Raw genomic sequence first — 25816 nt, forward strand, 5'->3', positions numbered from 1 at the left:
TATCTACCCCATTTCCACAATAACTTTCTGTTACTCCGTGTTGTTCCCTTACTTCACTGGCTACTCTGATAAAATCTTCTTGGGGTGGGGGATCACTGGGAATCTAACCATATCTTTTCCTCCAAGTTACGTTATTAAACTAAAATCATTTACTTGAGCTTCAGCATGTGATATGTTAAACAGCATTATTCTTATTGTTCGGGGTGAACAGGAAGTCATTTTCCACTGGTGTTGAGGTCCAAGACTCTGGCAACCATTCTTCTCACATCCTCATCTAAAGGGAGCCATTCCTGAGGCGGCTTCTAGTCCCATGTCTTCACAGGCAGCTTAAGTTCACTCATCGCTAAGACAGACTTTATAGAGTGTTAAAAGGTGAATGTGGCCTAGTTACACACACTGTCTTCCCAGAAGTGGGAAGACAGATGAAAGAAGAGCCAGAATTTGAAGCCAATCTGGGTAACAAAGGAATTCTTGACTGCCAAGACACTCAAGGGTCAGGGTAGGAAGGGCAAAGGCAGAGGACACAACAAAAGCGATTCAGGTTGTACATTAATTTCTAGAAAAACATCCTGTCTTGAATTTGAAGTAAAACACTGAATATTTGTTAGAAGAGAATATTTTGCTCATAAATTAACCTTAACTTTTAGATGTGGGTGTTTGCCTGTGCATGCCTGTGCTCCACCTGCATGGAGTACCTGAGAAGACCAGGAGAGGACGACAGAACCCCTTAGGACTTGAGTTAATAGACAGTTGCAAGTCTCTACACAAGAATCCAACCCCAGGCCTCTAGAAGGGCAAGTAGTGATCTAAACACACTGAGCTCTCTCCAGTCCTAAACCTATAATTTTTTGAGCATTAAAGAATGATCTATCTATTGCCAAATGTTGAGAAATTCAAAACCAATTGCAAGAACGTAAGGAATATTTTGGAAAAATCTGAAGTTTTGTGGCCTACGGGTTTAAACAAGTGCTCAAGCATTGGCACATAGTAAGGGCTTTAAGGAAACCGCTCCTCTCTGGGCAATCAATAAGGACATTTAGAGAGGGAATGATTAAAAAGTACTAGTTTTATGATAGTTGATATTGAGACAGAGTATAGGGTTGATGTAGAAAGTCTTTGTTGGTCCATCAATATAAATAAATACATACAGCAGCTCACAGGCTTATGACCCCGAGCAACGTCCATCCCCTGTAACAGGCCCCAGTCAGAGAAAATATAAGGGATATGGGGCCTGGAGCCATCATCTTCTTAATTAGGCACCTAATTCAGAAAACTGTTATTTATTCATGTATCTACTGAACACAGTCTGTAAGCCTTTTCCCCCTCTGCCTGTACTAAATTCTAGTAATACTTCAATGATCAATGACTGCCTTGTTCTCCCTTATCCTGCCAGGCTAATGGATGGAACCGAAGGTCGACAGAAATACCAAAATGCAGTGGTGGTATGGGGAGAGGAGAGGGAGTCCTCATGGTTAGTCCGTTCCTTCCTCATGGATTAAAAGATGCCTGGCTTTTTTCTCAGCTCGTTGATCTCTGTGGAAATCACTGGCAACAACCACACACACACACCCCAACACCAACACCATCATAAAGACTCCCAAAGTGAGAGTCACATGGTCTGCAAGTTGCTTCAATATTTTTAAGTTCTTCGGAATGTAGCTCTTCATGTTTGTAAGGTCTGCTGAAGTCTGAATGCTTGTGAGCAGACAGGCCTTAAGCTCCAAGAGAAGGCTGCGTGCTGCCATGGCAACGTCCTGGTCATCGAGGTTTTAGACTGCAACTGCTGGGCCAGAGGTCCAGGCTGTCACTTGCTCACACTGGGTGTGGTGTCCTACGACTACAGGTAGCCTGGCCAGGTAAGAAAGACTGCCCTATTCTTCCAGCCGGAGTGTAGTCAGCGGGTTGGCTTTCAAGAATACCCTTCCAGAAACATACTTGCTACCCTCAGTCCAACAGCCAGAAGAGACATGACGCCCCAGAGGGAGGTGCATTCCTCAGGGCCTGTGTCACCCCCAACTCAGCCTCTGGACCCCTACCCTTCTTCCAATTCCGACCTCGTCTGGAGAACATTGACCGGAGGCAGCTGGGAGCCATTGATGTGGACAAGGTGGTGGGAACTAAGGATGTCCTGATCCTTCAGGAGAATATCATGAACATCACTTCTGCAAACTGGAGAATGAGAAGTGCCCGTATTGCCAGTCGGAGGTGGACCCATTGCTGTTGAAGCTCATCCGCCTGGCACAGCTCACCATCGAGTACCTGGTGCATTCTCAAGAGTTCCTCACCTCACAGCTGAGCGTGGTGGAGGAACGATTACACCTGAACCTAAGTGGCTATGAGCAGAGCAAACAGCTGCTCACCAAGCAGGCTGAGGACGTCAGACTGCTTAAGCAGGAGTGTAGGCGGAGGAAAAAGATACTGTCCGTCCAGCAGTTGATGATGGGCCAGGCCCAAGCCAGTCACTGCCAGTGTCGTTTTTGTGACAAAGCCTTTATGAACCAAGCTTTTCTACAGAGCCACCTCCATCGCCGCCACGCTGCAGATTCTTGTCTTGGGAGAAATCCAAAGGCACGGAACAATAATCTCCATGAGGAGATCAACATGTTGACGGAGCAGCTGCAGTTCACCAAGACCCAGCTGGAGTCGGCCCAGCACACCCACAGAGTCCGATTCTCTAAAGACTATGAAATGCAGAAAATAAATGAGGAGGACTTTCAGAAGTTAGTTGTTAGATGGGAGGAGGAAGAAAAGCAGAAACTGGTTGACGAGATGGAAAAAAGTCAAAGAGACGTTTATGAAGGAGTTTAAAGACTTAACATCAAGGAATTCAGCTTTAGAATATCAGTTATTGGAAATCCAGAAACCCAATATGCAGAGCAAGCTCAACCTGGGCACCTGGAGAGATGCCCCTAGGTTTAAAGAATGTCTTCCATATTCTCAATGTTTCCAAAACAGGCTGCAAACCCTTAAGTGCAGGTAAGCCAGTGGCCAGATGGATTTCAAGTTCTCAAGGGAGAATGCAGCAAGGAGCCGGTCAGGTCTTTCTCAGGCAACCACAGCCATCTTGATGACAGTGTGACAGCTCTGTCAGGTCCAGAGGCACTGCTTTGCTGCAGACCTCTCCACTCTCTTACAGTCTTTCCAATCCTTTCTTCTCCATGTTGTCTGCTGAGTCTTGTGTGTCTGTGTTCTTGTATTTCTTGTGTGTATGCTTTTGTGTATGTGTTAAATGTCTCAGAGCTGAGATATCCAAAGCCCCTTATTCACTAAAATTTGACCAATTGTAAACTGGTATTAACCACTGCCCGCTACAAAAAGGAAGTTTCTCTGAAAAAAAAAAAAAAAAAAAAAAAAAAAAAAAAAAAAACACTAAAGGTTACCTTATTTATCTATGAGTATAACACACCACTTAGAAGGTAGTTTGTTATTCTATCCAGTAAGCAAAATAAAATAACGTGAATCTCATCACAAAATAGTTGGTTATCCCCATACATTCTTGCCACTATTATACTGTGGTATTTAACTTTTACATTTTTATAAATTTAGACCTCTCTCCCTCATGAACAGATATAGACTTACAAAATTTATATTTTCAATGCCCAGGTTTAAGTACTTCTCTATATTTTTAAATATTTTCAGAATCACTTTATTGGCTAAGTGTTCATCTCCTATGGATTCTGTTACTTGATCCTTCTTAAATTGTTGAAAACCTGTACACGTGGCTAATTTTTCTCTTGTTTCTAAGCAAGTGTAAATAAAGGACTATTAACAATTAACAAAAACAAAAAAATTCTAAAACTGACATTTAGAAGAATAAATAAATAACATTGGATAATTAAGAAAGACAAACAGAATGGGAGTTAAAATAAAAGAATCTAGGCTTTCTGTGTTGTTCAAACAAGTCAGTGGAAAAGGTATAGGCAACTCATAAAAATAAAAAATTAAATGAATAGAAATATGTTGCATTGGAAGGTGAAGAATGGGTGGGGGACCACTAGAAAGTCCCAAAAGCCAGTAAAGCTAGAGGTTCCCAGGACCCAATGAGGATGAGATCAGCTGAAATACCCAACAAAGGGGAGAGAGAACCTGTAGAGACCACCTCCAGTAGAAAGGCATGGTTGTCAGATGAGGGATGGGACCACCCACCCATCTCAAAAATTTTAACCCAGAATTTTTCCTGCCTAAAGGAAATACAAGGAAAAAAATTGGAGCAGAGACTGAAGGAAAGGCCATCCAGAGACTGCCCCACCTAGAGATCCATCCCATCTGCAGACAACAAACCCAAACTCTATTGCTGATGCCAAGAAGTGCTTGCTGACAGGAGTTTGGTATAGCTGTTCCCCGAGAGACTCTGCCAGCACCTGACCAATACAGATTCAGATACTCACAACCAACCATCAGACTGAGGCCAGGACCCCAAAGGAAGAGAGGTAAGGAGAGAACTGAAGAAGCTGAAGGGGATCACAACCTCATAGGAAAAAAAATATTAACTACTCAGACCCCCCAGAGCTCCCAGTAGCTAAAGCACCAATCAAAGAGTATACATGGAGGGACACATGGCTCCAGCTACATATGTAGCAGAGGATGGCCTTGTTGGACATCTATGTGAGGGGAGGCCTTGGTCCTGTGAAGGCTGGATGTCACAGCATAGGGTGATGCTGGAGGGGTGAGGCTGCAGTAGGTGAGTGGGGGAGCACTCTCCTAGAGGCAAAGGGAAGGAGGCTGGGAAAGGGGGGTTTTACTGAAAGAAGATGGGAAGGAATACAACATTTGAAATATAAATAAATAAAAACCAATAAAAATGAAAAAATGAAAATCATCACTTTTTATAAGGAGTTCTACTTTGTTTTAGAGGGAAAATATGTAAAAAGAGAAAATAGAGTTATGTCCATTTTTAAATGACAAGGGAGAGCATGCAACTCCAAATGCCAAGTTGCAAATATGTAGGAAACAAAAATCAAAACCATTTTTAATTAATAAATTTCTCATTGGGATTAAAACTAAAAAGACAGAACTGACAGATGCTTCCTCTATAATACAATGAGCAACTCCTGGGATCATATAAGGTACTAGGGTTCACAGAATTTGAGAAAAAATGGAAACAAAAAATTTACTGCTCCTGGGATGTCAAGAATTTTGCAAAAATTAATGTCTATAAATAGTAAGTGAATAAAAACAACAGGAAAATGGAGAAAATGAACCAAAATATGAACATCAAAATGCATCTTGTAACAACAACCCATTTGCAGCTCGGCCTTTCCCCTTACCTCAGGAAAGAGGCAAAATGAAATATTCAAGCTGTAAAAAATAATGAAGGTTTGTGTAAATGTGGCATTTGATTATAGAGGGAGATCTACACTTTTCAGTGTTACTACAAAGTACTGTAAAAATACTCTGTCATTCATAAAATCTGAGTCTGTCATTACAGAATATGTCATTCATGAGATCTGAGTCACATGTCGCTACAGAATATTTGTGGTTTCCCAACTTGGGCTGCATTAAGGAGAGCTGGACTGAGGGAAATGTAAATAGTAAGAGGTGTTGGTGTCATTTCCGTTGTGAAAAACTAGTTAGTGGTAGAAGATAGTTATCGAGGTTGGTAGAGAAAATTCAACCACAGCTGAATCCTGGGAACCTTGGGGACTTCCTCAGTAACTACCATTTATCTCATTAATTTTTGAAAATTCTATTAACTGGATTGTTTACTTACATTCATAAAGCCTATGTTTTAGAATAAACGTTTATATAGATAGATAAGCAATAATTAATACACATGTAAACTACCAGCGCTGGAAAGCTCATGCTAATGAGTATAATATCATTTTCAGAACATAGTAATTATCCTTTTATCATCCATGTTCTTTGTGTTCATAGAATTAGGGTATCTAGTAAAATAAAAATCACAATTCTAGTTTCTCTGACTTTTACTGCCTTTGTTGCAATCCTTATTGTTCAGTTTTCTGTCTATCTCTACAAGTATTATGAATACTATTGTATAGTAATTTCAAGTCTTGTTTCTTTTGGTCAATATTAAAACGGAACTACAAGACTTTAGTGTGTGTGTGTATGTGTGCGTGCGTGCATGCGCGCATGCATGTGTGTATGTGTATTATTTTATATGTCCTTTGCTGAATTCCATTTAGCTAAAAGATATTTGCCTACTGCTGCTGTTTATAGAAAGTACCCAATTCTTATCCAGTGCTAGTTTCTATCATCATAAAATCATATTTGTTAGGTTTTAAGGATGTTCATGACTCTATGCTGCTATCAGAAGCAAGAAATAATGTGTTATTGGGCAATGATAGACTGTATTTTCCTGCTATACCTCTTTTTTTTTTAAAGGATCTGAAAGGGTCTACTGATTGACTTCTTGGACTAAGTGATTTCATACCAGGTGTGTAAACATTTATGTCCCATATGTGTACTCACCAAGCACTCTTACCTTAGAATATCTTCTCAGGAATCAGGTACAGACAACAATTTTTATAAATGTCATCATTTGTTCCTAACCATAGCAAGCCTGCTTTAAAGGCATATGTACAAAATAAGCATATTGTCAAAACTACAGGCCAGAAACTGGCTTGAGTCATGCAATTCTTCCTAGGGGTCGGCTGACCTTGTCAGGTAACTCTTACATACCACATGCAGAAACCAGAGCTCAGTCCCGATACCTGGACATTTTCTCAGGGGGAATTACACATATTCAATGTTTTTATTCTTGTGAGGTCATAATTTTGTTCTCACAGAATTGGTTTACGTATGAACAGGTAGGTTTACTTTGTCTTTGCCAATAACAGTCCTACAAGACATTATAAGAGACTTAAAAAAATTGCCTCTTTTCTAAGGAATTATACTATAGTCAAACAAGAACAATCAGCTATTCACGACCAAAGCTCCTATGCCTTACGCTGAAACCCAACACAGACGCAGCCAGCTTCCCACATAATGAAATAGCAAACTAACAACACTCAGTTGTGGCATTCATCAGTACATTCACATTTCTAAAGCACGAACTTCCATCTTATACATAGTGTATGCTATAAGACTTATAGTCTCTTATTCTGCAACCAGCATATAATGTTCTTTCATTCTCTATTCCAGACCATAATATAGTTTCTGGGATAATTAGGTGGAAATATTAATAGATTCTCTTATGACTATATGTACTTAATCCCCTTACACATATGTGATAGATTTACAGCTTGGTCTTCGTGTGGGACTTCTAACAGTAGGAACAGAGGCTGTCTTTGACACTGTTGCCTACCTTTGGGATAACTTTTGCCAACTGAGATAACTGTCTAGCCTCAATAGAAGGATGCAATCCTGCTACGATTTGGTATGCCAAGGTGAGTTGAATCCATAGGAGTTCTCTGCTTCTCTGAGGAGAAAGGGAAAAGGTATAGGGAGAATGAGGTGAGAGGAGAGGATGGAAAAGCGGAGGGAGAAAGAGATCCAATTGGGATATCAAGTAACATTTAAAAAATTAATTAATTGTTAATAATAAAATTGACTATACTTAATAACAAGCATAAGACTTTTGCTGTTATGAACTCTAGTATTTGAATATTTCATTGCCATACAAGAATAATTTTTCACTTTTTTATTGGTTACTTTACTTATTTACATTTTTCACGTTGTTGTTACCCCTTTCGCAGTCTCTCCCACTCAACAAATTCTCCATCCCATCCCCCCTCCCCTTTGGCCTCTATGAGGGTACTCCCACCACCCACCCACTCCTGCCCTCACCCTTCTAGCATTCCCATGCTGGTCATCACCCTCCACAGGACCAAGTGCCTCCCCATCCCATGATCCCAAATAAAGCCAAGCCTCTGCTACATATGGTAGCTGGAACCATGGAACCATCCATGTATACTCGCTTGTTGGTGGTATAGTTCCTGAGAGCTCATTGGGGGTCCCGTTTGTTGGTGTTGTTCTTTTCTATGAAGTTGCAGTCCCCTTCAGATCCTTCGCGTCCTTGCCCTAACTCTTTCCATTGGGGTCCTCAGGCTCAGTCCTGAGGAAGGTTAGCTGTGAGTATCTGCATCTGACATTAGCCAAAATACCCAACAGAGGGGAGATAGAACCTGTAGAGACCACCTCCAATAGATAGGCATGGACCCCAGTTGAGCAATGCAGTCACCCACCCATCTCCAAATTTTTAGCCCAGAATTGTTCCTGTCTAAAGGAAACACAGGACAAAAAAACAGAGCAGAGGCTTAAGGAAATGCCATCCAGAGACGACCCCACCTTGGGATCCATCCCATCTGCAGACACCCAACCCTAACACTATTGCTGATACAAAGAAGTGCTTGCTGACAGAAGCATGATATAGCTGTCCTTTGAGAGGTTCTGCCAGCACTTGACTAATAAAGAACAATTTTTAAAACAGGCTCTCATTATGTAGCTTTTTAGAAACTTTGATGCGCAGCAGTCTTCACACTTACAGAAATCCAAGAAACTTCTGCTTGAGTGCTATGATTAAAGGATGTACCACCATGCTTAGTGAGTGATGACTATTTAAAGATGAAAAAATAATTCACAGACACTATGGTTGATGTTTGGGACAGTGAGTTGACTCAGCAAATAAAAGCACTTGGTGACAAGCAAGACTGACATCCTGAATTTAATCTCCTGGTACCACATAGTAGGAGAGAAGTGACTACTCTCAGTTGTCTTCTTGACCTATATAGGCTGTCACACATGTGTGTCGCGAACCCCCCACGCTTGGGCACAAAACTGTTGCGCTTACTGGAGCCCCACGTTGGGCGCCAAACTGTCGCGCTTACTGGAGCCTGATGTTGGACGCCAAACTGTTACAGCCCGTACTGTCCGTTCCGGTCCGAGGGTCAGGGTCTAGCGAGAGAGAGAGAGTGGGGATAAAGGGGAAGAGACGCGAAGAATGGAGACAAGACAGAGATTCTGATCAAGTCTCTTTTATTGAAGGGAATCGGAGCTATTTTATAGGCTTTTGCCACGTGCCTTGTAGGCGCGTGGATACCACGTGCCTTGCAGGTGTTGATATGACGTAAGCCTTACAGGCGTCTATAGCGTGGACAGCACATGCACCGCAATGCCTTGCAGGCTTGGATAGCACGTGTGCCTTACAGGCATGTATGGCGTAGATAGCACGTGGACAGCACGTGAACTGCAATACCTTGCAGGCGTGGCCACCACATGCACCTTGCAGCTGGGGGCAGTAAACAGCAACACAAAATATGTGGGATATCAGCGTGTGCTTTAGCTGTTGTAGGCTATTGAAAACCAAATCTTTCGTCAGGGTATATGGTTCCAGATGGCTGCAAAGTTGATCTAGCCGCTTTCTGCTAAAGTCGGCTCCCAACACATGTGCACATGCAAACACACAAAATAAATAAATACATAAGTGAAAAATACATAGTGCTTTAAAATATTCTAGTAATCAAATTCAAAATCATGGTGACCTTCAGACATTGAATTAATAAGCAAAAAATCAGGTTGAAGTTAGAGAATTCAGAGGAGTGCATTACTTTAAAAGATAGTACAGAAGATAAGGGAGTTAGGTTCCTGGACCTTCAGAAATTCAAATTTGGGTTACTTCCCCAATCCAAGTAAAGAAACCTAGTCATGTGAAGATTTGGTTGGAAGCAAAATATCTTTTCATTTATACACCACAAGGAAGTTTTCCTACTTAAAAAGAAGAAAGAAGTTCATTTGTTATATGGAAACCAGGATATTCTTAGAAAGACAGTTCTTGTTGAACAATCCAAGACAATGATAGCTGGATGGATGGATGGAAGATAGAGGAGATAGAGAGATAGAGAGATAGAGAAATGAAAGATAAAGGACAGATAGATAGGTAGAAGATAGGCTTGTGCATGGTACACAACACACACACAGAGACACACACCAGTTCAAAGCCATCTTTTCATGTTCTTTGTGTTATTAAAGCAGAAGACATCATATTCTATCTTCTACTAACTACTAAATATCTCCTATAAGAATCCGCAAGGGAGAAGCAATGAACACTATTCCCATTCTAGCCATTTTCCCATCCCTTCTACATCTCAGCCTCATTATACACATCAGTTCAATTGGCACATTTGATTGTTCAGGCAGAATCAGTCCCATTATTTCCTCACAAACATGATAAATTTACGAGCGAGACTCCTCAACAGAAGTCTGAGTGGCCGCCCTACATGCCCTGACTCTAAAACTGTAACCTCCCTAGAGTAATTCCTTCTCTCTTTCACCCTAACACTGCTCTTCACACATTTTTCCTAGTACCAATTGCTAAGACTAAACACTGAATGTTGTACTTGGTTTCATTTACTCTAAAATTATATATCTGATTTTCAATAAACCTAGTGAGCTAAGGCTTCAAATCTCCCAGAATTCAATCCTCTATATACATGCTTATATTGATATCGTCATGATTAAGGCCTTATTCCAAGACCTTTGCTACAAACTCTTAAATTGCTTCGTGTTCTGTTACTCAATTACTACAGTTTTTTCAATAGAAAACTCAATACAGTCATGTAAAATTGTATCTGATCTAATTTTTATTATGTAGAATATTTTAAATGTACTACTTACTATTTATTTCCATTATGAAAAAGACAGGAAATTAAATATATGAATCAGATGTTAACAAAAGACTATTTGCCAATGAGAAAAAAAAAAAAAACAACAACAACTCTACATCTAACTGAGGATGCCTTTCACTCTGTGTAAAAAAATAAATAAATAAGTAAAACATTTGTTTTGCTTGTGAACCTTCTATTTACATTTTAACCTAGATTTCATAGGATTCTACTCCATAATAGAAAAAGATCAAATGTCCTGAGATAGATACAAATCAAGGAAATGACTAAATATTTGGCCAGGTCTAGGAACGCTTCATTCAAGTGTTGCCAGAAAGATTGCTATTAACAAGAAAACAGATCAAACTGAACTATTAAAAGACTCTAAACAGCTGTGAGATTGAATCTCAGATCATATCAGGAACAATCTGCCTATCTCCAAGCTTGAAAATAAGATAAAACTATTAAAAGAGACCCAGTGTCTGTTCTATTTTAGGTATTTTTCTTCAGTAAAAAAAAATTATTACATGAAAACTAAAAGTAGATTAAAAATTTAGAGCAGTATGTTTATTTAAATCTAAGTAGATCAATAATTACTTAATACACAAGTATAAATTTAAGAAAATAAAGTCAGAACATAAGCTCTTAGGGAATCCCAAGAAGTATTCTTAAACAGTAGCTGTTGTAATGGTTATTTAATTTCAAGACTATCTGAGGTTCAAATATCTGAAAAGAACACAAACATTGAATTAATAGCATTATTTTATTTTCATATGGAATTTTATTTGGTATAATAAAGTCACTCAAACTGGTCAATTATTAAAGCAAGAAATTTTGTGTTGGGCTGGAGAGATGGCTCAGCGGTTAAGAGCACTGACTGCTCTTCCAGAGGTCTGGAGTTCAATTCCCAGAAACCACATGGTGGCTCACAACCATTTGTAATGGGATCTGATGCCGTCTTCTGGTGTGTCTGAAGACAGCTACAGTGTACTCATGTAAATAACAAATAAATAAGTCTTTAAAAAAAGACATTTTGTGTCTGATGAATTTTGTTACCATTTATCATTGAAATTTATTTCTTCTACATGTGAAATATATTCCTTTTAAAACATTCTTTTGGGTTTCTGGAGGGGTCAGGATTGTTATTGCTGACAATAATCGATTATTTCAGAAAAATATTATTTAAATATTAAGAAAAATAATTTACCTTGTCAAATTATAACTGAGATTTTAGCTGCTTTTGGATAAAAAAAGGAATGTAATGACATATTACTAGTATATTCCACCTGGCACATTATTAATTTGATGTAAAATGGGTAGAGGAACAGATGAACAGACAAATGATAGAGAGGTGTATAAATGATAGATATAAACACACATACACAGATACAGAGATACATAAATACATAGATAATAAATGATAGCTAAATAGATTATAGATAGATAGATAGATAGATAGATGATAGATAGATAGATAGATAGATAGATAGATAGATAGATAGATAGATAGATAGACAGATAGGAAGGATTGATTGTTGAGGTCCAGGAGTCACCCCACAAACTAGACAAACACTGATCTCAGTTACACATGGAAGGTTTATTGAATGCACACCCCAGGACTGATCAACCAGAGCAATAGCTCAAAGCTGCACTGGGGACATTTCTCATGATCATCTTATAAATGCTAAAATGCAAAAACCACAATGAGCTCATACGCAGGTGCTGGATGTGCTGCCTGGTGGTTGGCCCTGACTCAAGCCATTTTAGAAATAACAGTTCATATTGACCTTTAATTTGATGAGTCCTATATGAAGCTTATGGTTGTGGAATTTTTTAAAATTAACAAACCTCATAACATACAGAATATAACAGGGTTTCGGGTCAGCATGACCCTGCTCTGAGTCAAGTTATTTTTCTGTGTGAGTGACTGGCAGGCATATTACAGCAACAATATGAAATAGCTGGTGGGCATGGAGCAAAATGGCTACAGCTATGCTAGGGGAAAGCTCTCAACAAGATAGGTAGATGATAGATAAATAGATAGATAGATAGATAGATAGATAGATAGATAGATGCTCAGTTAAGTTGTCCCAAGGTTTCAACAAGAATCGCCTAATCTTATAAAATGTTCTGAGGTATTTATGTGCTTTTTATTAAGAAAAAACATTTCAACACCAAATTATAGCATAAAGTCATTTTAAATATCAAAAACACTAATTGGACAAAACATTCAAATTTGAATATCAAAGACAATGCCTGGAGAAAGATAGTAGGTTTTAACAATCTTTATTAGTAGCATAAATTTGTGAATTATTATTTTAATGGTTTGCATTACATACATTGATAGTCTTAAGAAGTAGCCTAATTAGTAACCACACAGAATGATGGTGTACAGAGGGGGAACATGAGTTTCAACTATGTTACATCAAACAAACATGCTACATAACATTACATAGGCATCAGATAAAACATAATCATTTGTGGTTGCATATTATTTTCCTGAATAATTGTCCAAGCTTTGTACTTTTGTAACCTTTTAAAAAAAATGCTTCTGAGATTCAAGGGAAAAGGGAGCAGTTATCTTCACAGATACATACCCACTGCTAACCCTAGCTGACCCCAGTGTACAACACCATCCCAATGGTCACACAGACAGCCCTGGTTAAACAAAGCCAAAAGTCATGAAGAGGGATGGGTAACATTGAAGGCTGTGGTTGGTGGACTGAAGAGAGGTAAAAGGAGGGAAAGTGATTAGGACATACCAATTTTAAAATATTAAAACATGCTAAATCATTTCTAAATATGTGCCAACCAATTAGATTACATATATTCTCACTGAAACCATAGCTGAGCAATTTATAACTCTCCAACAGTGATGTGCTAGTTTTCAGGAACATGATGCCTCTGGGCCTACCTAGTTCATAGAGGAAAATTCTGAGAGTAAACGTAAATATGGACTTGAAGGACTATTTGAGTGTGTTCAGAAGGGATGATGATACGTTCCGATGTGCCCCTGCTCCTTGAGTGGAAGTTTGATGCCTGACCATCATGGACATGAATGACTGACACACTGAAGCTAATGTGGTTCATGATCATGAATATGTATAAGGGAAGGATGGACACCAGTGAGCACAGCCAATGCCCAGAGAGTTGACATGTGGTAGAGAAACGGGGCCCCAGCAACTGAAGGATCCCACCCAAACAGCAGAACACAGTGGCATTCTGCATGGAAAGATGCAGTTATTGCTGTTAAGTGCTGAAATGTAAGACTGAGGTGAAGCAATGACAGCTCCTGAGAACATAGTGTTGGTACAGATGTGTCCCCGCTCAAGTTGACTGGTCTTCTCGCATTTCGGAAAATTGTAAAATAACGAAGACAGCTACATAAAATATGTTCTGCAGGGAGAAAATTAAATTTTCTTTCCTTATTTTGCTACTGTTACCTCTGAGAATATGCCTTTTTCTAAGTATAATACTTAATATTTAATAAATATGTTAATTTTTTTCATAGAAATTGACAATGAAATTCCTGGGAGATACATAAACATATACACATACATATATGTGTTTGTGTGTGTATACACACACATATGTGTGATATATTGTGATATCACATATATCACAAAGGATAAGAGGGCATGTATCTGAGAACAAGATGGGTTATGGGGACATTAATGGAAAGAAATGAGAGGGTAAATGATATATGTTAATTGAATAATTTATTTATCTTTACTTTTATATGCATAGGAGTTTGGCCTGAATATATGTCTCTGTAATATCAGGTCTTGGAGTTGCAGAGAGTTGTGAGCTGTCATGTGGGTGCTAGCAATTAAACCAAGGTCCTCTAGAAGAGAAGTCAGTGGGCGTTTATATAGTCAAATGTGTACATATTTGTAAGGTGTAATCTTAATACAAGCCAGAAATTAAAAATCATTCCGTGAAATGCTGTTTTGTTTGATATCATAAGGGATAATCTGTTTGAAATAACTATGTAATTAGGTAAGTTATGAATATCATATTGCAACTATAGGATTCTTTCCATGATTATTTTGAATAAAAATAATCATCAATTATAGTAGTGAATATTCTAAAAAACTTTTAAAATTTCTTAAACGACTGAATCTCTTTGCTTTTTAGGGGGGAAATGTCCAATATGTCTGGGGTCTTTTTAATAAAGAGGTAATCATTTAATATTTTAACATTTAAATATAACTTTAACTGATTTTTAGTACCACATCGAAATACACTTCTTAATTCCCCTAATCAATTGCTAAATTTGTTATAATTATTTTGACCACTGAACAAAAGTCCAAGTTAAATAGTCTCTGTATCATCATTAATTTTAAAATATATGACATATGAAATTAGAAAATATAGTTTTATTTGTTTAAAACAATATTTCAGTATATAGCACAGCCGGATTTAAACTTCAATTCTCCTACCTGCACCTTTAAGGCGGCATCCCATCTTGCTATGTTGGTCATTTGTGATTAAATTATACAGAATATTTCCTTTTTAATTGGGTATTTTATTTACATTTCAGATGCCATCCCCTTTCCCCATTCCTCCCCCCCTAGAAACCCCCTATCCCATGCCCCTCCCTCTTCTTGCTTTTCTACACTTTTTAAAAATGTTAATCACAGGCTTTATAAGTTTGGTAATGCTCAATCAGAAGTGTAACCTAATACCCAGACTAGATATATCAACTATCTTTGACTGGTGAAGACACGTGAACAACTGCCTCCATATCCCCCCTCTCTTTTTCTCTCTTTCTCTCTCTCATCACCTAGCTTCTCCTCTTCTTCTCCTCCTCTCCTTATTTCTTCTCTTTCTCTCAGTACTCCTCCTACCTTAGCTCCTCCTACATATCACCCTTCCTGTTAAAATAACACTTTTCTCTTAAAATACAATTAGAGCATAATTATGCCAATTTGTACCCGTGAGGTATAAGATAGTCCTAATACCCAGTCCATCATTTTGTTGACTAATCAGCACCTCTGTCATCTCTCCTAACTAAAACACTTAGTTCTGGACCTGGCTTTTTTTCTTGGCTTTAGAATGAATGTCAGCTGAAAACCATCCACTCAGATCTTTTCTCTCAAAGTAAATTGCCAGGATTGGCTATGAGACTATAAGTTTTCCACCGCATCAGAAATCCAGAGTGACTGAGTTAACTAAAATTATGGGAAGCACAAAGCATAACTTCTAAAACTTAGCCAATTTATAGAGACCGCTGAACACCTGGACATTCCCTATACTACAAAACGTTGGAGCATCTGATCTTCAGCCTTCTGGCCTAGGATCATCTGACAGACCTAGTGATGCAGAATTATTAAGGGCTGATTACTCTGTCTAGGCAGATACAATCAGTAGACTATTCTGCAAGTGTGTCCTTTTCTGGACAGTAATTTGTCTGTAGATGGAAAGAGGCAATTCTTGCCTAGTGGCAGTCTCACCACAACTGGAGTAACTCCAAAGATGCTCAATTTCTTCTTAGAATCCAATACAGAAGCTGTCAGGAGCAGACAGGACTCTAATCAAAATGAACATTAATACAGAAATGTTTGTAACATCAATTCTGTGGACTTCTGACGTTTTGAAAACCAACTATCCATGTAAGGTTATCTGGACTGTTGTCTGTTAACTCCACTCAGGTATTTCTAAATAAAATATAGAAAACACCCTAACAATAAACTCGAAGCCGTGAATTTGCTATAGTCCCTTAACTCACAGGCTAACCATCTCAAATCGGTTGAAAAAGTTAAAGAAGGACTGGGTCTAGGCCTTGTATTCTTAAATGTGTTATACAGGCACAATGCCTATGAGAGTATCAATATTCATCTCACTTTTATGTCAATAAGATGCTCGTACCAAAAAAACCTTAAATTTGAAATCAAAGTAAATTTTGTACCATTTAAGAAATTATAACTTCATCTTGATAATAATTATACAGATTTCTACCAATAGGTTATGGCTATGCAATAAATCCTAGCTACTCCTCTCTATTCCCACAAAAGCCACTACTTTTCCCTAGAAAGACAGCCCAATATTAACCACCTTAGTCCCCAAGCCCAGGGAATAAGGGTGCTGACTCTTCATTAACTTCTTCAAGCTGATTATGGGCGTTGAGATATTAGAAGAGGGGTTGGGGGGGGGAGGAGTAAATTGATAAGCCTCTGATGCTGTGTCTTCACTGCATCCACTTGGAATTCCAGGACCTCAGAGTTATGAGCAGGTCTGCATAACTTGCTTGATGAGTAGATACACCAAGGCTGTGTATTCTGCAATGTACAATTATCATAACAAATTTTAGTATCAAGATAATTTTTTTAAGAGGGCTGACATTTTATTAAAGATGTTGGTTCTAACAGCATTTCTTTTTCCCCCCTTTTTTTGAATATAATATTTACATTTAGAATTTTACCCCCTTACCCCATTCCCCCCACCACCCAGGAACCCCTTATCCCATCCCCCTTCCTCCTGCTTCTATAAGGGTGTGCTCCCACCTTCCCCCTACTCCCACCTCCCCACCCTCAGATTCCCCCCCCATTCAGTGTTCAGCCTTCATGGGACCAAAAATCCTCTCTCCCACCTATGCCCAACAAGGCCATCCTCCCCTACATATACAGCTGGAGTCATGTGTCCCTCCCTATGTCCTTCTAGGCTGGTGGTTTAGACCCTGGGGGGCTCTGGTTGCTTAGTATTGTTTCTCTCCTCGTGGAGGCATCAACCCTTTCAGCTCCTTCAGTCTTCTCTCTAACTTCTCCATTGGGAACTGACAGAATATTTCACACAAATACTGGTAACTTAAAATTGAAGACTATATAAGAATATATAAAAGTAAATAATAAGATATTAATTCAACCTGATTATTTGAAGGCTTGTCCTCATTAGATATATTGAGCTAACTGTTTTTATAATGGATTAAAGGGCTAGTGGCACACTCAACTCAAATATATTTCACTTACATTTCAAAGTATTGAACTTTTCCTTCATCAGTGATACAATCAGATCATTTATACTGTCACAATTATCTTTGTCTCAACCTGTACCAAATATGCATGTATTCCTCCACAAAATAAATATGTATATACCCTTAAATAAATCTCTACAGTTATTATAAAATACAATAAAAAGTACAGAGAATATAGACATGATCTTAAAAATATTGTATGGTCCAGTGACCAGCCCAACCTGGAATCCATCTCAAGAGGAGTATCCAAGGCCTGACACTACCACTGATGCTATGGTGTACTTATAGACAGAAGCCTACCATGGCTGTCCTCTGAGAGGCCCAACAAGCAGCTGACTGAGACAGATGAAGATTAAGTACACCCAACAATTGGACAGAAGCCAGGTACCCCTGAGGTTGAATTAAGGAAAGACTGGAAGAAGCAGAGGAGGAGGGTGACCCCTTAGGAAAACCAGAAGTCTCAACTAACCCAGACCCTTGCGATCTCTCAGAGACAGCCACCAACAAGGCAGCATACAGGAGGAGCTGGTCCGAGGCCCCTCGACACATGCATAGCAGAGGACTGTCTGTTTGGGCTCAGTGGGAGAAGATGTACCTAACTTTCAAGAGACTAGAGGCCCCAGGGAGTAGGGAGGGCTGCTGGGGGATGGGGGACATCCTCTTGGTGACTGGGGAGGTGGGGGTGAGGGAGAGGAGGAATGGAATGAGGAACTGTGGGAGGGTGAACTGAGAAGGGGACAACAACTGGATTGTAAAAAAAATAAAAGTAACTAAAACAATTAAAACAAACTAACAACAACATATTTTAGTTGCAGCATTAATTATTGAATTTTCTCATATAAAGAAGAAATTTTTATTTGAAAATTATTTTAATGACCATACCACTATGATTGAATGAGTATCTAATGTGATAGGAAATTCTGGGATGGTATCAGAGAAGTTAAAGATGCTCTAGCAAAGGAAGAAGCATGACCCCAGAGTGATTCATTCTTCACCTAACACCTTTGTATGCTACAGTCTCCTGGTGAATTCTGGAAAGTACATGGTTGTTGTGGCCCTCACTGCCCCAGACTTTGGGGCTACTATGTTGCTGTCCACACTGCCCCATGCTTTGGGGCTAAGTGCTCTGGTCAAGAGAGAGAGTGGGGATGGAGGGGCAAGAGATGCGAAGAAGAGACAAGCCAGAGGATCTGTGGTCAAGTCTCCTTTACTGTCTCTCACAGACTATATTCAAACCTCCTACTGACCACCACACATACACCAATAAACCTACTACTACTACACCACACCCTTAAAAGGAAATCCTGGGTATTTATAAGCACAAGCAGGAGAACACAGGTGAAAACATTTTACCATGTGCACCATGCAGCTGGGGTCACTAAACAGCAAAACAAGCTATGTGGGATAAACACGATATTTATCAGAGTGTGCTTCAGCTGTTGTAGGGTATTGAAAAACAAGTCTCTCATCAGGGTATATGGCTCCAGATGGCTGCAAAGTTGATAGCTGCTTTCTAGCCGCTTTTTTCTGCTTAAAGTCGGCTCCCAACACATGGTGAGAGCTTTTAGGAAGACTCCAAATGTCTCTGAGGATTTAGCACATCCTCCAGTTACAAACAACATATGGCAATGTTTCTGAATATATATCTAGAACCCTCTTCCAGACCAGAAATTACAGAGGCTGTCAGGATGCTGGTCTCAATAGTAACACACATATCTCATTTGTCTGATTTATCCTTAGAATTTAAATGACTGTAACCGTTGTGATGATGATTCTTTCAAACACCTGCCTTCAGCAGACAACTTGCCCTATCTTCATGTTGGTGGTAGTGAAGGACTACTAGATTTTGCACCTCCTCTAGAGTGGAAGCAAGGTAATTTCAGACATTAGAAAATATCATTCAGTGCCTCAAGGTCAAAACTTACTAACAGGATAACCCAATCTAACTGTTGTTTATGGGTGTGATTTTCATCCCATATCTTTTAAGTAGAATTGATGGTAGTTTAAGATTGGTGTTTGTAGTATATATGACACCAGATTTTGAGCAACATGCAAGATGGAGCAATACCAAATAAGCAAGTGATAAGCAAGTGATAAATGGAATTGCTATTGTTTCAAGAACTTTTTAAAAGAATATATTATATTTTTTCTGAAATGAAAAGAATGTATTATATTTTTTCTGAAATGAATCATTTTGTTTTAAAATGAAAATTATAACAATAAAATTAAGTAGGGCATGAATTCATTTTTGTCTTAGCTCATTACCATATTAAAAACTATTTTCAGGTTCAAAAATCTTATGTACACATAAGTAAACCAAGTTAGCATTATCTCAACAGAAATAGACTTCAAAAGCAAGTATTAATTTCTATTTCTTGCACATGTGCAAAAATCCTCTTTCAAAGTCTTTTGTTTAAGATAAGCATTAATTTTGTATTTTCTGCATTATTTGATTGATGAGTAAATTAAGACTCAAATGACAAGTTTGCCTGAAATTACATTGGTTGTAACAGAGAACTTACACTGGTTACAATTTCTGATGATTTTTGATAGGACCAAGAGTCCCCTTTATGTTGTTAAAACTGTAGAATGAACATTGAGATGATATATTTGTAATAAAATACAGTATAATTAAATGAAATGTACTATGAAATAATAAAATACTATACCAAGGATATATTTGTTAGACATAATATGATTATTAGTTTTGGTGTTATATTTTAAGAATTCTGTATTCATTTGTATTATGATTGACCCCAAATTTAGACAGTAAGTCCAACAGTCAGTATGTTAGTTGTGATAGATTCATCATGCTATGGAAACAAGTAATTCTAAAGATATTAATATCTTTTGAATATTATTTCTTCTGCATACTATGTCATATGCATACATACATAGACACATACAAGTAGACACACATACACATATACATACACATATGACCTAGTACATATGACCTCAAAATTCCAAGGCAAGGGTAGGGTATGAGGGGAGCACTCTTAGCTCCCATAGCCAGGAAATGGAAACTATAATGAGCCTCTAAAAGGCTGATTATCACCTGAAAAGATGATGCAGAAACCCAGACTCTTCCACTTTATACCTCACGCCACACTGTGCCTGACATTGGAGGGTAAGCCCATAAAATCAGTGAAACTGGTAGCTAATGTTTTGAGTCACTAATGCATTATTTTTTTTAATCTTCAGGTACAAATCTCTAAAACATTTTCCTTCTGTAACACTGATTTTTATACCTATATTCCCTCTAACAAAGCTCTACATAGACCTCGCATCTCAAGTGTTGCCTTCTACTGTGATGCCCCTGTGGGCTGCAGCAGGAATCGTAGTGGGAGTGAATGACAGCTGTACTGTTTTGAAATTGGAATTTCTTTACTTTCACTAATAAAATCTCTTGTGAGCATTAAAATTTTGGCTTCATTTTTTTTCCTCTGGGGCCAAAGCTATTTTCTGTTATGTTATGTTATATTTTAACTCAACTAATTTTTGTATCTTCATTGCCCTACCACATATGTATCATACAGGATATCACACCATGTACCATTCATCTCTAAGTAGCCCATTGTTTGCTGCAGAATGAAAAACTGAAAATGGCAAATCATAGACTAAGGAAGAAATTTGATGGGATAAGACATCAAGTTGCTGTTCTCTGAGCTCCACTGCAAATGTAGTCATTAACGAATAGCTTTTACCCCATAGGAAAAACAACAGTATCAAATCAACTATCCAGGACCCCTCAGAATTCCCAGGAACTAAGCCACTAACCAAAGAGCATAAATGGGCTGGTCCATGGCCCTGGGAACATAATTAGCAGAGGACTGCCTTGTCTGGCCTCAGTGGGAGAAGGTGCTCCTAATTCTGTAGAGACTTAATGCCCCAGGGAAGGGAGATGCCAAGAGCAGGGGGAATGCACGCTCTCAAAGGCAAAGTGGAGGGGGATGAGGTGAAGAACTCAGGGAGTGCAGTGACTGGAGAAGGGGGGCAACATTTGGAATGTAAATGAATAAAATAATTTAATAATAATAAAAAATCAAATAGCTTTTAGTTCTCCTTTTCTTTAGGTGTTATTCTATGGAGTGGGAACTGGGGGGGGGGGGGCTCTCAACAACAGAAAAGTTTTTGTTCCCAGTCAAATTACATTACAGCACGGGTATACAGAAAATAACTAAATAACTAAATAACAAGATGTGGATAAAGCAAGTGCTGGCCACAGAAGACAGAACCCAGAACTTCCAGAGACTGGCACGAAGTTTTACTGTGTACCCGTGACATACTTTGATGTAGGTGTGCCTTTTCTGTCCACTCAGTGCATCGGAGGGAACACATTTGAACATTGGGCACATACAGGGTTCCTATGAAAAGATGGCGGTCATTACCGTCACTCCTAAGCTCTGTGTCACTTTCACTCAAACTTCCTGCTGGTGAACTCCATCCCAGCATTACCTGGAAACTGTCAGCATGCTTCATCACACTGTGTTTGGATACTAAGATTTTCATTTTCCAAACGACTTGTTCGTCGACATGGTCTCGGATGCCCTCTGACTTGTGCAGTGGTGGGAACGTAGACACTGTGAACAGCCGGCAATGCTGACCGCATTCTCAGCTGTACTATTCATGATGTTCTCCAACTTCTGACCTTTGATAACCTTTATATTGTATGATTAATTTTTTTAATATTATCCCAATCAATATACCAGTAATTATTTTAGTAATCAGTGGCAACCAGAAAAAGAAAAAGGAAATTGTGTCTACTAAAAGTAAGTTGCTATCTACTAAATGCAAGAGAATGTGAAGGTGAAAGCTGAATGGAGCGCAATTCTCTTGATTATATGACTTTCTCCAAACCCTCAAACCTTGTTTTTTTTCTCTACAGAAATATATAATTATGTAGAAAGGAAAATTATAATACAAGACAAATGCACGTAGTATGTAATCCCAACACTTAGAAGAGTCGAGGTAAGAAATTTGATGAGAGTTTGAGTGCATAGTTTAAACACTATACACTGCACACTCTAACCTTGAGGACTGAGACTTCATAGAAAGACTGTGACTCAAGAAACAAAAAAAGAAAAAAAAATAGAGAGAAAACAAAAGGTATGTAGTTTCCACACTACGGGATACTCTGCTTTGTGTGTTAATATGCATACTTCTTGAGAAATCTTGAACAGTCAGCGTTTATTATTATTCTCTTTAAAATTTGATTCTTGGTGTGTTCTACTTATCACCCTTTAAACAGGCCAAATTCTCAAAACAAACAACAAAACAGAACTTAAAATGCAAGTTACAAACTCTTTAACATGTTTGTTTTCCTTTAAATGTGTTTTATTTTTACTTCCATAGACAGGCTTAATCAAAGAGAAAACCTCACTAGAAGTACTTTTTCTCTGTAAATTTATTTCTCCTCAGCCCCTGATCCCTTACCTTCTCTCGGCTCCAGTGTGCCATCAAGGTCACTGGTGACCTGATCATGATAAAGGTATGGGTGTTTCTGTGGCTCATCTTACTCCTCTCTCATTGGCTTGATTTAATCCTCAACCCACGTTTTCTTATCCTGATAACAACTTTCCAGGTGAACTTCAATTCCTTGACTACCCATGATATGCAATGCCAGAGGAAGGCTTTGTCATGCGACTGTAAATACCCAGTGTGCCCTTTCTATAACACACTGGTTATTTTCTCTTCTGTGCTCTATAAGTAGAAAACATTATATGGTCACAGCCAAGGAAATTCTGCCAAACAAAATACAACTTGGGCTCATCAAAGATACCTATTCTCTGTCCTTTGAGAAAAGACTGTCAACTGTATTCGCTGGATACTAAACAAACCGCTGGTTTCACTGGTGGTAAAATGTACATATTGGGGTAAGTTTACTGCATATTTCTTTTCCTTATGCCAATATGCCATTGTCGTTTAATCACTCACAGATCCAGTCACTTCATTGTCACTTAAGAGACCCAGATCTTCAGGCAATTCCTGAAATAGGGTACACCCCATTTTTGCTGCTAAACCAATTTTCTTGGTCAGGAACCCTTATCCTCCTTCATGTGCTTCATTTTTCTACCTTACTTTAGGGCTAACAAAGACATGTTCAAAGACAAGGCTGGATGCAGTCCAACAGCTCCTCAGCCCCCCCCCCCCGGAAGAGCAAGGCTCCTCACTGGCATATCACTAAAAGCAGCCGTTTAAGTCTCAGTGCCCAACAAACTGCACAGAGAAGTCCCTGCCTCAGCTCCCAGTCCACCAGTCCAAACCCAACTTAACTGGATATAGAGGGTGTGATCTGCCAGTTAGCTAGAGCCTGTCTGAGGCTCAGGAGAGGTGGTAATGTATTAACAAAACAATAATGGCCTGTCACCAGTATTATGGTATTATATCCACAACCTGCCCCCACCTGTCCCACTTAAGTCTTTTAGCAATGTAGACAGTCTTATATACTCCCAAAGTCTCTCAGTGTTGCCTCTAGAAGCCTGACTTCTTAGATATACTTACGTAATTTTGCATATCAGTGGGGGTCTTCTAAAACAACAATAAAAATAATGCAATTGAATAGTTGGGGTGGAGGAATCATTTGGTTGTGATTCTTTAAAATACACACACACATACACATATACATCATATACATATACAGCATATATGCACATATACATAATATACATATACATAATATACATATACATCATATACATCATATACATATACATCATATACATATACATCATATACATATACATCATATACATATACATCATATACATATACATCATATACATATACATCATATATGCACATATGCACATATACATCATATACACATATACATGCAGGCATGACTGCATTGGCTTCAATGAGATTTCCTTTTTAAACTATTTCAGTCCTGAACTGTACAGCTTTCTCAACAATGTGGGATAGACATAACAATTTTTAAAAAGCAGAAATAGCTAGGCCATGAAATATTTCTGAAAGGTAATTCTTCCTGTGAGAGACTGACCACAGAAAGTTTATAAAGGGATATAAATAAGCTGCATCTTTCTCAAAGAAATGAACATTTCTCCAAGAAATGAACAGTTTCCTAAGAAAAAAGAGAACAGACTGTGATCCTTGGGTTTTAAATACAAGAAAAGCTGTTTCTTTCTGAGAAATGCAAAAAGAAAATGTAATGACAGAAAATTCACTACACTCTCTAAATTTGTTACTAAATTCCATAAGTAAAAAGGAATATGTGACTAAATATATATACATAATGTACTGTCTCATGTCTATCCCTACAGCCTGTTTGGCGACTCTAACTAACCATGGTTATTCCCAGAGAAAGGAAGCAAAGTACCAGTGGGGTTCCAGAAGTGTCTGAGAGTCATTTTTCACACCGCAGCCACGCAGACAGGGTGCAGAGCAGAGAACACACACCACCACTCAATGCCACAAAAGGTATTTTCAAATACCAGTCTTACTTTGAAACCCAATTCTCTTCAGGCTAAGACTTCATTCTGTTAGCTTTTACAAGGTGATCACTTCCATAGATAATTAATTACCTCCTTTATAACCTTGATATTTTATGGATACATTCCACTGGTTTCTACAAATCCAGATGCAATCATCTAACTTGCTTTTTTTTTTTTTTTTTTTTTTTTTTTTCTAACTTATGGTAAGGTTTCCTCTACCTCGGGAAGGTTGTTCTTCAACTCCAACAATTGAACATGTCAGGAAGATACAGACTAGGAAGTTTTCAGTAATACCAGAAATAATTATAAATTGTCCAAAGCTGGGTTTGGGGTCCAAGGGCTCATAATCTTGTCCCTTCTCTGGTATATGCTCATTCTCTTCATATTCTTGTGTCTTGTCTCTGGATGTCACCTTCACAAGAAAAGTGTCCTTTCACAATGCATTCTTTCTTAACATCCTCCTCTAACCTCCTGACATCCTAAATGCTTTGAATTTATTCATTTTAGCAAATTTTAAAGACTCATTTTCAATGACGGTCAGCGATTGTTCATATTCAAAGTTTAAAATCCTTCTGAACTGTAATAAATGATCTATAAACTGAAACTGTGTCCCTCTGAGGAGCTTTCTGGAACCACTCATAGATGGAGAAAAAGAACCTGATTCTTGAAATTGACAAGCCATCTAAATAACTGCAGTTCAGTTTGCCTCTGGGTACACAGGTGGCTGGCCCGCGGCACATCCTTTTCAGCTCTGGTGAACTGGCGATGCCATTGTCCTGAGGGACTTGCGGAAGGCAGGAGTTTGAATTGGGTTGGACTGACTTTTCGTT

The 25816-nt window shown here is 38.6% G+C and overlaps 1 pseudogene; it reads left to right on the plus strand.

Annotated features, from left to right (window-relative positions):
* The first annotated feature begins 1397 nt into the window (after positions 1-1397).
* Positions 1398-3079, plus strand: LOC117712439 (cilium assembly protein DZIP1-like; annotated as a pseudogene).
* The last annotated feature ends 22737 nt before the right edge of the window (positions 3080-25816 follow it).

Source organism: Arvicanthis niloticus, chromosome 7 (genome assembly GCF_011762505.2).
Source record: "Arvicanthis niloticus isolate mArvNil1 chromosome 7, mArvNil1.pat.X, whole genome shotgun sequence".
NCBI lineage: Eukaryota > Metazoa > Chordata > Mammalia > Rodentia > Muridae > Arvicanthis > Arvicanthis niloticus.